Here is a 20221-nt window from a genome sequence, read left to right as displayed (position 1 = left end):
TTCATTAACACAAAACATAAGCTGCCAGACAGACAGATGAAGAATGATGAAGAATGAGTGCGAATGGTGCTGGCCTGGAGTGAGAGATACGAGTACGAGTATGTACGGATATCATAAATTGTGCAGCTAGAGATGGTACTTTAACGTGAGCCGCACGAGGAGTGTATGAAGGCTCCACTATGCCAGCAATATATAGAAAATATGGTCACCCAGCCAAGGATGATCCAGTGGTAGAAATAAACTATAAAATAAACGTTTGGAGTTGGGAAATTCCGGTACAGCGACTAGTCCACATCGTGACTCCTATCACGAGTCCATCTCCTGCAGCTCGAACATATCATCGACAGTCATGTGGATCTTTTTCAGGCCTTTGTACTAGTCCATAGTTGCAGTTCAAGTGCCATTAAAATCGAGTCTTGCCATTCTGGCCCCTAGTCCTGGGTCGAGTGTGGGGCAGATGGGAAGTTTGTGCTGCAAATTAGTAGCAAAGTTGGCACCCCTCCCGATTCTCACACTGGGCAAATATCCGGCTGCGGAAATTGCAATGAGACACGTGATCACGGGGGAGTGTGGAAAGTGAAGAGGAGCGGGCAGGAGCGGACTTCATTCTAGCACATCCGCCGTCCAGACAAATAAATCTTCATTTTGACTTGAACTTTGGCTGCTGCGGTCTCGGCCAACTCCAACTTCAGCTCCAACTTTGGCTGGGAACGCAGCAAATTAACAGCTGTTGCGTAACTGTGGTCTGCCTTTGCTCTCTGGCACTGCCGCTACCACTGGCTTTGAAGCCGGGTCTGGGTCTGGGTCTTGGTCTGCATACTATGCTCAGGTGATTTACGGCCAAGTTGAGACCTGGGAAACAGCGTCTGCATATTAATATGTGACTTGGCATTTTACTTTCTACATTACGGAGCCCACAATCACATTCAACTTGCGTGCTCTCGTGCCTTCCCTGTGTCTGCTCTGGAGCACTTTCCCCCAGACACATTCCTTTCTGCCTCGTCGCTCCGAATAGCTCCCTCTGTGGCCCAGCACGTTTTATTGTTGTGACGCCCAATTTGTGACGAGTGAGTGCATATAATAAAGCAAATTATATTTCAGATTCAAAAAGTATGCAGCCGAGCGGAAAGGCGTCTCGAGTGCAGGTCTCCGCAGCAGGAGCATTGCCGATGGCTCCTGCCGGTGCCTAGTGCCTGTCCCAGCACTGCCAGAGGTATTGGTAACGGTAACTAGTTGGCCAACTGCCCCTGGCCTTTGAGAGTGCACCCTGCAAAGAGTATGCTACAATTATTTCCCTCATCAGAGCAAAAAAAAAACATACAACATTTACCCTGGGTCTGCCTTTTGGTGCACCACACAATACAAACAAGGGGACAAACACTACAATATACAGATACTCCAGGATATATAAAATGTATGCCATGAACTGGAGTAGCAAACTCATGCAAAATGTGTTGATGATCGGCTGACTACAATTAGTTTTAAAGCGCTGTGGATAATAATTTAATGGAGTTTAATTTTAATTGAAGGGAGCTAATCTCGAGTATTTTTTGTCGTTTGTAAAATTATTTTAAGGCATTGACTGGAACCGTTTCGAATGGTTTTGTCGCCTGTACGAGTATTTCCCTGTTGCTGTTGCTGCTTTGTTTTGTGTACTACAAGGGGAATATAAAAACAAGAGTGCACTTGAAATTGTTGATGGTAGAAACTAAGTTGGCGGCAATGTGCGTCGGTGGCTGCCCAATGCCACGTGCCCCTGCTGCAGGCCCCTGCCACAGAGACACAGGCGCTGCCACCGCCCTGCCGCCTGCATTTGCATGCTTAAAGTTTTTTTCTTCCTTTTTTTTTCGCTCATGTTTTTGCTTTTTGCCAACTGTCAACTTTTCCATTGTTTTGCATTTTAGGGGCATGTGACCAGTCCTTGCCGCTCTCTGCCCCTCTTGGGACAATTTCGAAAATGCAGGGAAATGGAAACGGAAACTTTTGCCCGGTCTGGCATTGCTGACCGATGTCGACAACGTTGTTGGTCTGCCTGCCGCATGGCATGGCATGGCATAAAGAGCGACAGTCCGCAGGACATTTTATATTTAATTTACAATATGACCGCACTTTTTCTCTGTCTCTGTCGCTCATTTTTGCTCATTCCCCGCTCTACCGCCACATGGCACCCCTTCTGGTTTGCTTCCCTGCTGCCTGCATGCTGCATCCTTCATCCAAGTGGGGGTGAGTGCATTTAATAAAGTGCAATGCGGCTTTTGCGAATGCTATTCCATAGGACTGTGTATGGAGATGGTGATGGGGATTGAATTGGAGGGGAAGGGAGGGTAAATGTGCCGTGGATGAGCGATTTCCCATTCGAATTTCCCTTCCCATCTCCGTTCGCAGCGGTGATTTCCGCTCTTCCGCACGGTGATGGTGCGGTTGTCTCTGTTGCTCCTGCACCCAGAAATTAATTTCTAATTCCCATTTTGTGGCCCCCACTAAATACGTCGGCCATTAAACAAAATACATTTTCCAACTCGCATTGCATTAAATAATGTTTCAAACGGATTTGTCGGCTGTCCAAAAGTGGGGATTAGCGAGTGGGCGTGGCTCAATCACAGTTGCCAAAAGCAACACAAGCAACACATAAAGCCGTACGATTCGAATGGGAATGAAAAGCGGAACGTGGAAATCCCCTCATGTTAAGCAGAATTATGGAGAATATTGGAATACCCTGGCTGAGAATTAGAACTACATGAAGTGAAGAGTGATACTAAGTGGTTTGAATTACTCTTTCTTTTATATTTATACCCGTACTTAAAAAGAGTTAAGGGGTATATTGTATTTGTGGCAAAAGTGGATGTGTGTAACGCAGAGAAGGAAACGTTTCCGAGTATATATATTCTTGATCAGCATTAATAGCCGAGTGGATATAGCCATGTCTGTCTGTCCGTCTGTCCGTCCGCCGACCGTCCGCCTAGATCTCAGAGACTATAAGAGCAAGACCAACCAAATCTTGTTTCCAGACTCATGTGATATCACACCGCTACAGGTGTATTTCAAAATGTAGTTCACAAATTTATATACTGACTGAGTAAGGGTATAAAAGTAGAGTCGCGTCCACAGAAGCGACTCACACGAGATTTTTCTTTGTTTTGTCTCTCTTTTTTGTTGTTTTACCCCAAAGCAAAACGGCTCCTTTATATTACAGAGCATCTGGCAAAACCAAAAATTCGTTTCAATTATTTTTTCTAGACAACTTTTTCGAGTGCCTGAAGTTGGGAGGAGCCGGGAGCGTTGGGTTTGGGGCCTCCCTCTGCAGCCGCTCCTGTCCATGGGCCATTCAATGTGCAGTCGGGCACACTTTTATTGCTTTAATTGCGCACTGAAGCGCAACAAGAATCGAAGCACACACGGGACACGGGACACATATTGCTAATGAAGTTCTCTCACAACATTTCAACTCATGTCGGATCATAATCTGTTAATCTGCGATGCCAGGCCCAGGCCCAGGTCCATGACGCCCATTGGATAAAGATTGCTGACAGGGTGGCAGAAATAACATCAGAACATGTCCGAAAAGGCCAAAAAGGCCGAAACGGACTAATCATCAATCTGTATCCATTCTGAGCCTCCACTGTAAATTTTTCAGTCACCGCCTGCCCTGACAGGGTGGAGAAAACCTAATGAAAATGGATTTTTAGTTTGATTCAGCAGGGCACAGGAGTCATACGCTGTATTGGGATCTGGCTGGGGTCCGGCAGATTGTGCTGTTATGGTTGCCTTCTTGCCGTTGGCCACTTTTGCTGTCTCCTTTGCCATTGCAATTTTTGGCCTAACTTACAGCTGCGAAGGTTCGCAGCGAATGGCCAGACCGGAGCAGAGAGCAGGGAGTTATTGAATATTCATAGAAAATTTGCAGCATCCGGATAATCGAAATGAATAGTTATCATGTTCTGTTTGCGAGGGATATGGACAGCCGATTAAGCGGAGGGCCGAGGAGCACTCATTTTGCGAATCGATTGTTTCAAATATTATGTCGAATAAGTAATACCATTCGCAATATCGGAATTCAGTGAACTTTAGTTAATATGCATAAAAATAATTTAATTTAGACAGCCTGAAGGCCTTGTTGCTGTGACCATAAACATTAATTGTAATGTAGAATTAATCAATTTTGGTAAATAAATAAAATAAAATAAAACGAGAAGGAACGTGTGAGTCGCTTCTGGGGACGCGACTCTACTTATACCCGTACTCAGTCAGTCTACGTTCAGTTTTATCGTATCTTTAAAATTGTGCCTGCCACAAATTTTCGTCCTTTGTGGTGCCGGAAGGATGCGGGGCGAAATTTGGAAACACACTTGTAGCAGTGTAATATCACATGAGTCTGGAACCCAAATGTGGTTTCCCTAGCTCCAATAGTCTCTGAAATCTAGGAGCTCAACAAGACGGACAGACAGACAGACGGACAGACAGACAGACGCGGACAGACAGACATCAACTTTTACCACAAATACAATATACCCCTTAACTCGTTTTGAGTACGGGTATAATAAATAATTAATTTAATTTAGAGAATTTTCTGACTAATTGGCTCGTAAAATCGTGCAACATTGTTACATACTCTATTTGTTGGGCGTTCAGCAGCCACCGAAGCGAATCGGAGGGCATTAATAATATTGCCATTGGCAAATACAAACATAAACACACTCGTACTTACTTACATACTTATGTACATATGTGTGTATCCATGTTTATCTGCAGTTGGGGCAACATATCAGAGCAAACAAGTAGTGTGATGAGGCAAACTTCATATCAGAATGGGTGGGTTTTTAGAGGCAGCAGACACAGCAAGAAAATCCTCTGCATTTCGAAGTTTGTAGTAGTAAACATTGCAATATAAGTTAGATAAAATCTTTACTCTTTTGTCAGTGTATCCACTCCCTGTCCATATTGTTTTTGTTATGTTTACGCCTCGATGGTGCTGAAAAATAAACGAACCCATTGACGACCCTTGACGTCTAAGCGCCGAATGGGTGTGTATTTTAATTAAACTTGTTTTTCGAAGGCGTTTATCAGATGCAGACAGGACGTGTACCTGAGCGCAGCCCACAGTACACAGTCCAAACTAGACGAAACCTAAGGGTACAAATGGGCAGGTGCCTGGCACCAGCGACAGAGAGAGGCCAGCATGTTTTTCTGTTACTGTTAATGGACTTTCGATATTTGCAGGAAGTTATGACATTTTGATTTATGTCCAAGTCTCTCTCTCTCTCTGTCTGTATTTTCCTTTCTGGATCTCCCTCTGGACGTTTCTTTCGCTGTGCTCCCCCTCTTTAGATCGTTTCTAACCAATTGGCAGCATTCTGCCCTTTTATTATTATTCTTCGTCGACTGGCAATTCTACCTATTGACAATCTCCCTACCCCCTTGAGCACTCTCTCCCTATCTGTTTTGCCCTGCCAAAGTCATTTAATTATTGAACAAAAAGCGCAACAAAATGTTTGTCTGGCAATCAAATTTGAAATAGTCTCGCATAAAAAATTTAAGACGATTTTCATTGGCATTTTCCATTGCGATTGCTTACTTACTTACATCGAATAAAACTTGAATTTACTGCTCTGTGCATAAAAGTTTCAAATTTAGGGGAAAATTGGGACACTTTTACACACACACACACACACACAAAACATACACACACCATGGAAATGGCAGAAAGCCAAACACACAAAAATCAAAGTAAGCACCTAAGCAGCTTATGCAAAATACAATCGAAGTGTTCTTCCCCCGGAGAAAGGGCAGATTGCCTGGCTATTATTTTAATTCTTGGTGCGCCAATAGGCAAAAAGAGTTGCGCAAAATTTGCGTCTGTCGTTTATTGAGTGGAACGAACGCAGTAGGGAAAGTGCAGACGGGTAGCAAACGCAAAAGTTTAAATTACTTTGTTGCAAAACTTTGATCCCCAACAAAAAGAAAAAGAACGGTTGAAAGGGAATACAGAGAGCTAGATTAATGTTCAAAGCGAAAGTAGTGGCATGGTGGGCATGTAAAGATGTTAAATGACTACGGATAACATCTAAAATGGACCCAAAAGAATATAACGCATATATTAATTTTTGAATTATCATCTCAAAAAAAAAAAAACAACAACAGAGAATCTTTGCTCTCTCACTCCAAATTCAAGCATCAGTCTTGTGATTCTTTGGCGATTTTTTTACTGTGATCAGGATCAGGAATCAGGACGACCGAACCTTCATCGGTACAACAGGCATGTCCTTATATAAATTCCACTTGATGTACTTATTTTTTTCTTGTCTTTCAAAACTTTAAGCAGCTATAAATTTTGCATACAAAATTCCTCCTATTATTCTTGCAAATCACCAAATGGTGGAGCTTCATCCATCTGCCAAACTCAAGGCCCACCCAAGCGATGTCTTTTGTAGTTCGCTTACTTTTGGCGCACAAAGGACTGTCGAAGATGCAGATAAACAAGCCTCAGCCGCAGACGGCGAACTCCGTCGATATGAGGGGGTCCGTCCCTCGCCTTTGAAAGTTCATTCGTTTGTAAATAATTTTTAGCCGGCGGCAGAATCGATACTTTGCCTAAGATTTTTGCATATACTCGTAGTAGAAGTTACGAGAAACAAACTCTACTTTCGAGGGCCGAAGGTTTAGATTCCCTTTTAAGATGCATTGTTTCCATTGAAATCTTTTGTTCGACTAATACAATATTGTTTGTGTGAGATCTAAGAGTATTGTACCCCTTTACTGAGCCTAGAGCTTTTAATATAGGAAAATGACGATTATTCGGGCAGCCATGGTGCAGTTAAACATACCTTTAGAAAGGGTATGGTGCATATGTACATTGTACATATATAGGAAAGCAACACAGCTGTGGAGATAAACAGAGAGAGAGAAAAAGGGCCATACATATTTTGTCAAGCTGCGCAAAAGTTTCAACAGCAGCAACGTCAAAGTTATATGAGCAGCGTATGCCGATAATGCCGGCAGACTGGCCGAGGCAGAAGGCGAAGAGAGGAAAGAGAAACAGATAGATAGATAGACAGAAAGACCGAAGAGTGGCTGGAGTGAAACAACAAGCATAAGCCAAGTGGGGAAGTTTTGCCATTAAAGTTTTTCATCAGCGCCTATTTGCGGAGCTCTTCACAGTTGGCTCCTTAACCCGTTGGCGCAGCAAGGGCCAGGCAGGGCCAAATATTTGTCAGGCAATTAAATGTTTACTGTTTTTATTATATGCTGGCTTTTGTTTGCCCTGCCCTCGACCAACCTCCTGCAGAGAATGGGAACGGATGTCTGTCTGTGCCTGTACTAAAATTAATCATACGCCTCGTTGCCGCAACGCAAACAATTTGCCAAAGGCAAAGCCACAGCCCCAACAATACCAGGCTTAATGTGCACCTTGCAGTATAATGGGAACGGTTCTTTGTTTAAGATGGGATGAGGGAAGGACCAAATATCTATAAGCTTAAATTGGAAGCATGACACAAACATACATACATGCATACCATCCCCTACTGTACACCTATCTAAGCAATAACAGGATGTAGCATTAGATAGATAGATTGGCTCTTGCTGCCCAAAAGCTTCTCCATGCCGATCCCCGAGTGAATGATATTAAACTTAGCAGACGAGCTGCTAATGCGATTTGCTGGATACATTTGAATCGGGGCATTCAGGCGGTTTACCATAGTCGTATAATTTCAATACGCCACCCAGTACCCTGTACCTCTGCTATGCTGCACACTTTCGCTCTGTATGCATGCAAATTAATTAACAACACTCGCTGGGCTCATGCTCATGCTCACGTTAAATTAATAATTTAGCCAGACATTACGCATACGATGCGACGCATTGGCTGGCTGCACTCGTCTGACTGGATGAGTGGCAGTAAAAAGCTGTCCAGAAACGAACCAAAGCGGAGCAGAGCCATTTTAATTACCACATAACAAGGCAACGGGCCACAAATGGCAACTGGGAAAATGTAATATGCGATATGTATGGGTGGAGAGATAGGAAAAGGGAAAGCTTGTCACGATAAATGGAAAATGTTGCGTATACGACCTGAGGGCCCGTATGTGCCTGTGCCTGTGCCAGTGCCTGTGACTGTGCGTGGCGAGTGTGCGTTTTATGACATTGGCAATTTGCAAAATTTCATAAATATAAATTGGTTTTAAATGTTAAAATAAAACAATTAAAGTACGCGCTGGTAAACACCAAATTGAGTTGAGGGGGCCCGTCCCCATAACTCCATAACTGTCGCGGATAATGTCCGCAAATTGAACAAACATTTGATGGGCTTTGAATTATTTAACGGATACTTAATTGCAACGTCCACAGAACGATAACAACAAGCCAAACACCCTAGAGAGAGCGAGGAGCGAGGGAGGGAGATGGCTGTAAAGTTTCTGTTCACTCTTAAGGGAGATGTGCGCCGTATGTATGTGTATATTTAGAGCAGTCTATTGAAATAAATGCATAGAGACAAAGCATATGTACATACATTTTAACATATGTATATTCTCTCAGATAGAAGAGACTTCACTGACTCTTTTGTCACACTTCCTTCTCTCCACGCCTTTATGTACATATTGCCACTTTTAGAATAGTAAAGATGCCATCCTGTGCTACAGATACAACTTTACCACACCATATAATTGGAAACTCATCTTTCTGGCGCGCCAGACTTCCCCTATAACATGTATGTGGGTTGGTGTACAGCTGTATACCCAGACTTGCAGCAACAATGACGTTACCCATAATGACGAGAAGCTACGATGATCCCAGCCCTAGACAACGACGAGCGACGATGATCCCATCACAAGGGAACGACGACCAGAAGAAGTCAATAAAGTACTATATTAAATAAAAAACCCCACATGTATGTAAACCTTATTTGATCAATGTTAAATTAAGAAATCACAGACGAATCGAACCGAATTTAATCAGTTGAAAATTCGTAATGTATTTACCTGGACAGTCAAAGGCGAATATCGGAATATCGCACGGAATTGTTGATGGGATGGCCCTTGCAGTCCTGGCACATTTCGCTGGCGGCTGTCGTTAAACATGAAGATAAATGCAACGAATGGTTTGGCATTTTTCATTTGCAGCATCGCCAAATAAATTTCTCACTAATAAAATTGCGAAAAAGTGTGCTGTCAAAAAGCAATTGAATTGACATCAAAAGCGAATCGAATAAATACAACCTCATGGCGCGGCATAGTTCAGGCGCTCACAATTGGTGAAATTTTTCATTCCCAGTACTCAATGTGCAGTTGAGGGTCCACGGAAAGCAGTCGCTGTATGGCTGAGCTGACTTTAAGTTGGTGCTATTAAACAACATGGCGCTGCTAACAAATCGATATTTAATGACAAAGCTTAGTCACACCCACGCAGCCAGCAACACACACACACCACACCCAAAATTACAGTCACACAAAGCCAGAACAGCGCATACATCATTGTCAATGTCAAAGTGTCAAAGCAAACTTGCAGCACACAAAGCCAACGGCGCATAGTTCTCGGCTCTCAGTTACTACCAGAGCGGAGGTTCTCCTCTTTCACTTCTGTGCTCCTCTCTTCGTTCGTTATCCAGTGTCAAGGCTCATCTCGGGCCGGCCTCGAGTCAAGTGCAATAAACTCCTATCAGAAGAGTGAATTTTGAATTTTGTCCACGCCCACAAGCCCCCATCATCAGTGGCAGTTATGATGTTGCAGCAAGCAGCAGCATCAGCATCAGCAGCAAGTAAACTGCAATTTGCGAACAAAAACTTTGCTTGGGATAAACTTTTTCCCCCGACCTCCTACTGTCTCTGCCTCTGTCTTTCTCCATCTGTATCTTTCTGTTGTCCCATGCTCTGGTTAGCAAGCAGCCAACAATTTGAACTGACAAAGTCCGGCGATAAAAATAAATAATCCAAGTAGTGCAGTTGTGCATAGAATACATTCCAAAAAAGTTTATTAAACTAACAGGTAACGCTGGGGCAAAACAAAGAATATAAAGATGGAGACAGATAAAGAGTGAACGAGCGATGCAGGGGAAGGGTTGGTTCCATTGATGACTCACTCCTCCTTTATATCCCTTTAACATACACACATATTTCTTTAATAAACAACAACAGAAATAGAGACCAAGTAGCAATTCAGCGAGAATGCGAGAGAAACAGCAGCAGCATAGTGACTGCAGTAGAAGAGAGGCTGCAGGAGGGAGACTGTAGCAGTGAGAGCAGCCGATCCAAGGTTAGTGCCTCTATTGCTTAACACACTCTTTCGCTCTGTTTTATCACAAGGATCACAAGGTTGAGAAATCTTCGTCCCCGCGTTGCTTGGTTGGTCTTCATGTTCATGTTCAGGGAACGCATTCACCCCCCTGTAAAACATAGCATGGACACAACAGTCAAACAACAATCGAGTGTCAATTTGATGAGCAGCTTGTACAGTAATAGACGCACTTGACATTAACAATGCACAGGGAGACCCCGTGGCGCTGTGCCCAATCCGTCCGTCTCTCCATTGTGTGTTGGTGTGTCTGCGTACGCCGCTCGCATAATCAATTATGCGTCTGCAGTGGGCCCAAAGTTGTGTAAACTTGGCAATTTATTTGCACCGGAAACTCAACATAAATCAAACTAATTTCTCCTGGGATTTTTCAACGCAAGTTTCCACGTGTCTCCTTGCACCCTCAGCCTCACCCCCTCGTTCCAATGCTCCTTTCATTCGTTATTGTTGGTCACGTGCTTGTCCATAGAGAGGGATGATGCTGGTTAGCGGGGAAGCATAGCAAATTGAATTTGTCGCCCTGTGTTGCATAATTTGAGGCACATTGTGCGTCTAATTGGCCGGGTCGAATAACGAAAGAAGTGAAAGCCCCCAAAGAAATCAACGAAACAACAACAACTCCTGGGTACACAGTGTTAGACTATCCCAGTGTTGTGTTCATATTTATTTCCATAGCTATGCTTTACTTTGCCAATATGCTTACGCTTCTCTATTCAAGTGAACCGCATTGTTGTTATATTTCCATTGAGAGGTAACTGCGTTACCTCAGCGAAGTTCCACGAGAGCTTCAAAGAACGAGCGAAATAAAGAGCTTATGGTTTGGTCTAACAATTATATTTCGATGATATAAGCCTCTTTTGTTGTAGTGAGTGAACAGCAGGAGAGACAGACTACTATGCCTTGCCTACACACCCTTTAGTCCCCATCAAAATCACGTAAAAGATTAAAAAACCGCACAGGAACTCAATTGTTTAATGCATCGAAAACCGAAACGGGAACGAAAGATTTTCCACCAACAAATATGATTTTCTGCAGTCAACCCTCCTTGGAGCTGTTTCGCTTTAGCTACGCCTCTGCCCCTCTGGCCCCTTCCTGTGCTGCTCGTGTGCTTTTCAAACAATCTTCTCATCAGCCGCATCCTCGAATTCAGCCACTGAGCCAGCATCGTCGTCAACAACATCAGCGTCGCCTTGTTGTGGGTTCACGGCTCGCGGCGCTTCTATCGAGCTCAGGCACACGGCACCTGTCCTATGCGCATCTCCTGTCGCACACCTGGCAAATTGAAAATGTTTGTTGCTGCGGCAAGAGTCTGCAAAGTTGTCGAGTCGAGATTGCACTTTCCCGTAACGATGCTGATGCTGTTGATGATGATGGTGGAGGGGGCCAAACACGAAGTTGATGCTGATTTTCGGCTAATAACTGCGTCCCATGAGACAAACATTTGCATAATTATCAATCAAGTGTGCCATCTAAGATTAAAACATTAACAACTTGTTAATATGATCCACACATGGTGGCTCTAAAAATGTGTATGTTAAATATAAAATATCTGGGAATTAAAATAAATAGAGGCTAAGTATCGTTAAGTATAGGACTTTGATTTGATGGCTGATGAGTGTTCCCAGTTTTAAATTCTCAATGGAGCTACTTATTAACATTAAATACGTACTTAATAAACATTTAAAAATTTTTGTTTTATAATAATAATAAATACTCTTAAAAATAAATAAATAAAATAAAAATAACTACAAAACAAAAAACTACAAATGGCATAGTAAAAATAAAAGAAATAATTAAAATTAAATAAAATTAATAATACAAAAAGAGAACCATAAATAAATATTAATATAAAAATAATAATTTTTATAAAATTTGTAATAGAATAAGTAAATTATATTATCATTTCATATTTATGAACCCTTTGTGACTAATGCATCAACATAAAGTAGCAATGCTGTAGCGTTAGGGATATGTATATGAAATAAACCAAACTTACTTCAAGTAGCTTCGAAAACAATATTCTTTCTGTCAGTTTTTTTTCCTCTCTGTATGGTTACACAGTATGTATGTGTGTGTGTGTTTGTGTGGGATCGTTTATTAAAATCATAAATCTGCATTAAGCGGTGTACGAGAATAGTATGTGTGTGTGTGTGCTCCTCTTTTTGCTAGGCAACGCATTTTTCATACTTTTTAGCCGTACATAAATTTATTGTTTGGTGGCTCTGCTCGGGTCGGTTCGTTCGTCTCTTTTTTAATAAACTCTCTATCTACGCCCCCGTTCCAGGCCTGGCTCTCTTTTACGTAGCTAAATCCGGGCAGGGCTTACAGGCACTGAAAAGCGTCCCTTAATTTATTTTCACTTGTCTGACAAAAAATGTGTGTGGAATGATTAAAAACCACTTTAATATATCTTCTTTGTCACATTTGCCTGCCACTCCGGGAAGGACCAGGAGGACCACTGGGAGGAACAGTGTGGAGAGCGGGTGGTGCCATGAAAGCCCTCGTTGAGTGACAGGAGAAGCTTTTGGATTGTGGTTGGGCAGAGTGCTCCAGGATAACGGGTTAAAATCCATCTAAAAGACAGAGACACATGAAGAGAGAAGCCCCATATACTTATTTTACAAACATAAAATAAAAACTCAGTAGGACTCTTTTTACACATTTTTATTTACTTCAATCAGCGATGTATTGACTGTCCAGAATTAAATAGCGAAGGCCGGAAAACGACCTCGCCTCACTACCACAGCTTCCCCGATTGTAGCGCCCAGAAAAGCACCAACGACGACCACAAACTCTGTGTAACGGGGACTTTTCATATTGCTGCTGATGAACTGCCAGCAGTCAGCCGAGTGAGCAAAACACTTTAATGGACTCCAATTAGGGGGGAGCGGACTTCCCAGCTGACAAATGATGACTGCACAGCGTTATCAGTGCCGCAACAGCACCTCAGGGGATATTCGGTAGCCGGGAATGATTACGAACGATTTATCAGCTAAGCAAAGGTACGCGTAGTCATCTCAAACAGCAAAGTAAACCCCAGATCTGTGCGACATGACTTGTGATGATGTACATAGTTCCAGAATATACTCGTACACACAGATGTATGTATATATATCTCTCTCTATTATCTGTGTTCATACATATATCTTACAAAATATGTCTATTCGACTTAAATGTATTCCTGTGACTTCAGAGTTCATGTTCAATGCCAATACTGGTAAGTCAAGTTCACATTTACAGAAAGCTTTTTTGTATCCCCAGTAGGTTGCCTTCCATACAGCAAAACTATCTGTTGAGCTGCATTGCTGCTGTTCATTAAATTTAAGGTATCCATAAGGTATGCGGCATACTGGGAATATTTGTAGTTTCTATCTAGCAATTAGTAAGGAATTTGCTTGCTTCATCTTTGACCATCTGTGAGGCTTACAATACAATTGGATCAAAATAAATCAAAAATGTGCATGGCTACCAGGTCGGGGAAAAGAGAAAAGGCTCCGAATTACACACAATTGCACATACTATAATAGTATGTAGTGAGCACATAGCTGAGGTCAATTGTTAGTGCGCAAATACTCCAAACAATTAGAAACCACAATTGCTGTTCTGGCGAGGAACGAGGAACGAGAAACTTTTCATTTTTACTGCACTTACTGCCTAGTCCTGGTCCCGGTCCTGGTCCTGGTTCTGGTTCTGGTTCGGCTCTATCTCCGCCCTGCCCCAGAGCTGCAGGCTGCAGTTTCGTTCTCCACCCTCGTGGGGGGTGGCCTTCGCCCATTCAACCGCATCCTGCAAAACCCAGCAGCTGTAAATGCATTCTGAGGTTAATGCTCGCAGCCAGAGTGCCACCCAATCTCGCCCGACTCCACTCCAGAGTTCGGTTTATAAACTTGCCCCAACATTTCGGTTCTGTCCTGACAGAACGAGTACGACTACGTTTGGCTGCAGAATTTCCTTTCTTTCCAGTGGCTCAACTTTCATGCAGCTGCACTTTTCCCCCACCGACCCCACACCGCCCCAATTCACCGTCAAGTGAGGCGGATATAATGCGATTTTAATACAGATTTTCTCGACTCCCCATTGGCCACACACTGAATGAAGTCTGTCATGTCGCAGTAGCGGCAGTGGCAGTACTACAACTACGGAGGGAGTATATGGATGTAATTTATAAGCCTTTAACTGTTTATTTGATGGCCTTCTGCCTGCCATCTGCCTTCCTGCTGCCTGTCGAAAGTGTGTCCCCCCCTCGTGCGACCAATCAGAATTAAAGCTGCTTAACTGCTTTGATCTTTTTCCGAAATACTCGAAAATTGGACATGGCACTCTTTTGACTCTTATGCAATTGAATAATTAGTTTCGGTCCCAGAAGATTAAAAACAGATGGAGACAGTTGGGGAAGAACTAGGGAAAGTAATTAAATGTTCCATCATAGAGCAGAGCTCGTTGTGTATAGTTTTGAAATATTTGATTGTAGAGAAGCCAAGCAGAATCTAGATCATAATACTACATATATCTGTGGTAGCTATGTGGCGCCTGTACCAAGCCCTCTGCTTATTGGCTTTTATGTTGTGACGCCGGGGACTAAACACTTAAAATGCACAGCCCGGACACACGCACACACACACTGCCACAGAATAAACTGAATGAAACTCTGTAGCTGTGTCCATGCTTTTACAATCCTATTAAAGTATCAGACAATCTAATCAACGACAGGCGGCAGCTCAAAAACCGCGTACGGTACGTCCCCCGTTCCGTACACACGCTAAATGTTGCCAAAAAAAGTACGACCGCAGACGAGACGAGACGAGTCGTGTCCAGCAGTTGAATCAAAGGTCCTTCGTACAGAGAGAGAGAGTGACAGAGAGACAGAGAGAGAGTGGGGTGTGTGGGTGTACAGGAGATCCGCAATTGTTGATGGCAAGGCTGCTTGTTGACAGCACCCAGCACTCCATCCACGTCCTCGCTCCGTATCCCCGTATCCCTAGTCTTAACCATTTGGTCTACAACTAAACACGCAGATAGACAAGCAGATAGCAGAGCAACAACTACAGCAACAATCACAAGAATGGCAGCGCCAACAATGGCAACAACCAACAATCGCATTACAAGGCAAAATGTCCAGTAAAACAGGCTGAAGGCAGAGTCCACCGACCACTTGACGGCACAGGGGCAGGAGCACAGGGGGGGAAGGCAAAGACAGTAAAGATGGTTCCCATTTGACAGACCAGAGACGAGAGCGTGAGCAGTTCAACTATCGCAGTGTGGGGGAAAACAAAGATACAAAATGAAAAATAAATTTAGATGAAAAGCTGTTGGAATTTTCGGTGCGGGAACTCCGTCGGTTATGTTCCTTCCAATTGGTTGAATCACAAATAAATGTGTATAAGTTTATCTGTCGGGTAGGGGTCGTTATTGGAATGTCGGAAAAATGTCCAACTTGCAACCATAGCATTTCCGGTCACGGTGCCACCTCTGATGGTCGTCTCTGACTGTTGCCGCCTGACTTCGTCTGGCATTGTTGGTTGGGTTGGGTTGGGTTGGGTTTGGTTTGGTCTGCGTCAGTTTAATTTGAATACACTTAAGTGTGTTGCGGTGTGCCAGGGAACCGTTTCGAGAATTTCCAATTGAAAATCACTTCAAGTTTAATTTGATTGCCGCTCCGCTCCGGCTGCTGGTCGAAGTCAACAGTTTGAGGTGCTGTAGATGGCTCTCGATTTTAATCACATTTTGTCCAGGCATTAATATTGATGAAAACTTGTGCTCTGTTCTGCTCTGCATAATTTTTGTTTCGTACTTTATAGCAACTCGTCAACATGTGGCTGCCAACGACCAATCTGCCCAATTGAGGGAACTTTTCCTTAAGTTTCAGCCGGACTGAGTTTCATTACTTGATTATATCCACTTTCAGGGATTCAGGGCAAACGAAATGAAATGAAATCGCAAAGGTACGAGTACATCAGGCGAAAAAAAAGAGCAAAGAGAATGCGCCTCGCACACAAGAGTAGAGAGAGAGAGGGTAATGCAATCAAAAAGGCAAAACGAATTTGAGAGTTTCCTACGGTGAGGAATGCGGAGTACCCTTTGCAGTTTTACCTACCTTTCAGCTTTTCCAAGTAACAAGAACTTTCGTTTGTGGAATCTTGGGGGAGTGTCCACCAGCACATAATCATCTTTCCGGCACAATGATGATGAACACATTATGCCCCCCGCCACAGTCCACACATTCCAGGTAAGCGTATAAGGAAGCAACAAAAATTGGATTTTCATTATTTACAGCATATTGCACACCCACGAGCAGAGCAATGTCCTCGTCCTGATGCTGGTCGAGGTCCTGTTTCTCCCCACCCACACCCACACACACACATATCATATCGTATGTCGATAGGCACACTATGTACATAAGAGTGTACGCACATACATACATATATCAGGCAGGGATCGGATTGCTTGCCTGCAACGTGGCGTATACGCAATAACAAATATAAAAAAAGGGCCTTTAAAAAAAAGATGAAGCTGAAAGGAAGAGTGAACTGGAGCCTGATAGACAGACAGAATGGACCCTTTGGGCTAGGAAATTAATTAAATTAAGTCAACGAAAAGTGAAACGCCAGACACGCACCCAACCTGCTACACATGCTCCCTCCCTGTAGCCCACTTCAATCTATCTCTCTCTCTCTCGAGTTTACCGGGAAAGCAGGAAGACCTGCAGCCCGCAGGACACACTCTTTGACATCCATCGGTGGCTCCTCCCTCATCACTTTCAGATGAGCCGTCGTCAGCCGCGATAAGCCCGCTTCGTTATAATCCTAATTAAATATTTAGGTTCACTCCATGGCTGTATTTACTCGGATTCCCCATCTCTGCTCTTTCCCCCATCTCCCGCAATCCCTTTTATATCCGATAAAGTTGCGCTCTGGGGCGAGGACAAGGGCAAGGGTTAATTGCATTAGAGTTATGACAATTGCCAGCGAATTTGACTTTGTTGCCAGCAAGCAGAAAGCAGCATTGGCAAAAAGCAAATACGAAATCTGATTGCGAAAATCAACTCAAATAAACTCAGAGACACTAATTAGATAAAGCTCTCGTCCTTGTGCGCTCTCACATGCCCAGATACAAGAGCGAGCAGGGAGAGGCCAACTGGTACAGTTGTGTACGAGAAAGCACGAAAGCAAAAAGAAAACAAAAATTACAAATCAAATAGTGAAAAGTTAATCGCATTATATCTTTTGTATAATTTTTAAGTCTATTACGTCGTACATTTTCCCGATGGCAATTTACTGAATTGCCGCACGTTTATTCCCGAGTGTAGAGTGGGAGGCATTGTTCAGGTGGTTCATAATCAATTAAGAAAATATGCAGAAAAGCACTAACACAGCCTGTTGGAGATTTTTTGGATACTGTTGAATTTTTTTGGATAATTTTCAACTAAATATTATTGCTGAGAAATAAATGCTTTGTCGATCTCTTGAGTTGAAGCAATCTTAAGTTCAGAGCCCTTCAGGAATGCTAGACTTTTGTGCCCCTTCTTTTTCCGAGCTTCGTTTCTCATCCTTCGAGCTTCTGGCATTCGTCTAGGGTTCGGTCTGTAGCCGTTGAGACAGAGCGCAATTTGTTTTAATCAACAAAGTCAAAAGAGGGGTGCACGTAGATCTCCATTCTGTGAGAAATTAAATAAACTTTGTGCTGGCCAAACAATTTGCCCCACGTCCTCCTCCAAAATGTCTGCGGTTTTGACCGCCGCACCAGACACAAAAAGAAGAGTAACAAAAACGCTGACAGGCCGCGCTCAAAGGACAAGGGACCAGGGACTAGGGAACTAGAAGTAGGAGTCGGAGTCGGACGTGCCGGCCAGGGAAAGCAAAATTCCACTTGCAACATCCACAGCCCCATAGCTGTGGCGGGCATTGAAGCATCCTTTAAAGCAGTTTAATAATGCAACCAGCTCTGGACTCATTTATTAATGGAACGCACACAAATTTGTCATAATAGAGTCGCCGGACTTTCGCCCTGCGATTAGCCCAGATTTAATATGTTCGACAGATAAATGAAAATTCCAATGTAGAACATAAATTATCACAAAGGCATTGATTTATTGGCCAGACCACAATAATGCCACAGACAAATAACACAATCGAAGAATGGCCCAAAGAAATTGTTTGTGCCCAGAAAATGTTCTTTAGACTCTTCAAAATATCGTCTCACACGTGGTCACCTTTCTATTGATGCTCTCTTTATTCGTTCACTATATCTGTGTAGCTATCTTATAAATATTTTTAAGTCTGCAAACGGTGTCAATGAGTTCTGTCATAGATGAAGAGAAAGAAAAAAAGATTTCCAGAGTTATTTGCCCTTAATTTTTTGCATAGTGTATACGTATTTCGGTGGCTGTAATCCACCATTTCCATGGCTCCTATTTGATGTATTTATTGTGTTGTCCATTGTGTGCCATCCATAAAGCAAATTGAATTTGGTGCGGCGGTGAAAAAACTGCCACTGAGGTCGATCAAGATAAATGTCAGCGGGTGAGCGATAGATGGTGCCGAGATGGGAATGGGAATCGGAAGCGGAATCGGAATCCGCTTCAAAGGCAGCTCAAAACAGGGCCAGGAGTCAGGTCATTGTTTGCACTGGTTTGCTGTTGTTTGCCGCCCTTTTGGCTTTTGGCTGTGATTCCTGATTCGAGCATTTGAAATGGTCAAATTAAATGAATTCCAATCGATTGTCTTGTCTACCAAACCGCCCACTTGATAAATGGAAGAGGCTATGGCTATGTGATGATGTGGGTGGGGGTCACGGATACACGGATCCCATCCCATACCTTGGTCTATCAGTCCCAGCTCCTAATCTTTGACATCTTCATCCAAAGGGTCTGATTATTTATTTATCATGGTCTCAGCTTTCTTCTCTCTCGAATCAAATTGGGTCGGCTGGGATCAGTGCGGGGATCGAGTCTGTCGGGTCGAATCAACTTTTTACGCTGCGAGGCGTAAATGTTTTATGGAATGATTTATTGTGCTACATACTAGCTGTCAGCGGGGGGCATGCCACATGCCACCATCCAACCCCGGCCATAAAGCACTGTCCTCATTTGTTGTGTCCAGATAGGTCTGGAAAACACATCATATCGATTGTTAACAACTCACAGAACACGAACAAATGACAGACCCAATGAAAAATTGTTTATTTTTTCCTTTATCTGCTTGTTTGGTATTTGGGTAGGGCGATGGGGCGGGGAAAGTAGAGGGAAATGTACAACTGAGGTGAGGATAATTAATGAATAACGACGGCAGGACTGAGTTTCTCTCTATTTTCTTTTGTTCAATTAGTTGCTCTGATTGTGTTTCATTCGTGTAACGACTCCTGTCCAATGTTAGTCAGAAGCAGATGATAAAAATCCTTGCAGAATCCTCTACTGATCCTTACCGATAGTCACAGTTTATGTATGGAGTAAGTCCGTTGATAGAGAATCATCTGCCCTGAAAAGGCAAACAAAAAAAACACCCCCACTGGTAGCCTCTTGAATTCATTTTATTAATTACTTTGATTACTCGACGTTAATTACATGCACCACCTACGCCCAACTACAGCCAGAACCCTGTCTGTCTGCTCTCACTCTTCACTTTGCTCCTCCCCATGCGACCATTAAAAATACCCAAATGAAATTGGGCGTGAAACAATGCATTTCCTTTGCTCCCTTTTCCCCTACCACCAGCCAATCCAATGCACATGGCTTCCTTCCGCTTTTAACCCATCCATTTTTCTGTTTCTCTCTCTCTCGCTGTCTATCTTGCTGTGTGTCTCTTTCAGTTCATATATCTCTCTCTCTCTCTCTCTCTCACTCCCTCTCCCTTCCGCTCTGAAGAGTTCAATAAACATTCCCACCTAGCCACAGGACCAGGTCCTAACGTCTGGCGGCTCAAACAAAACAAAAAGAAAGATA

Source organism: Drosophila obscura, unplaced genomic scaffold (genome assembly GCF_018151105.1).
Source record: "Drosophila obscura isolate BZ-5 IFL unplaced genomic scaffold, ASM1815110v1 contig_25, whole genome shotgun sequence".
NCBI lineage: Eukaryota > Metazoa > Arthropoda > Insecta > Diptera > Drosophilidae > Drosophila > Drosophila obscura.
Note: the sequence above shows the minus strand (reverse complement) of the source record.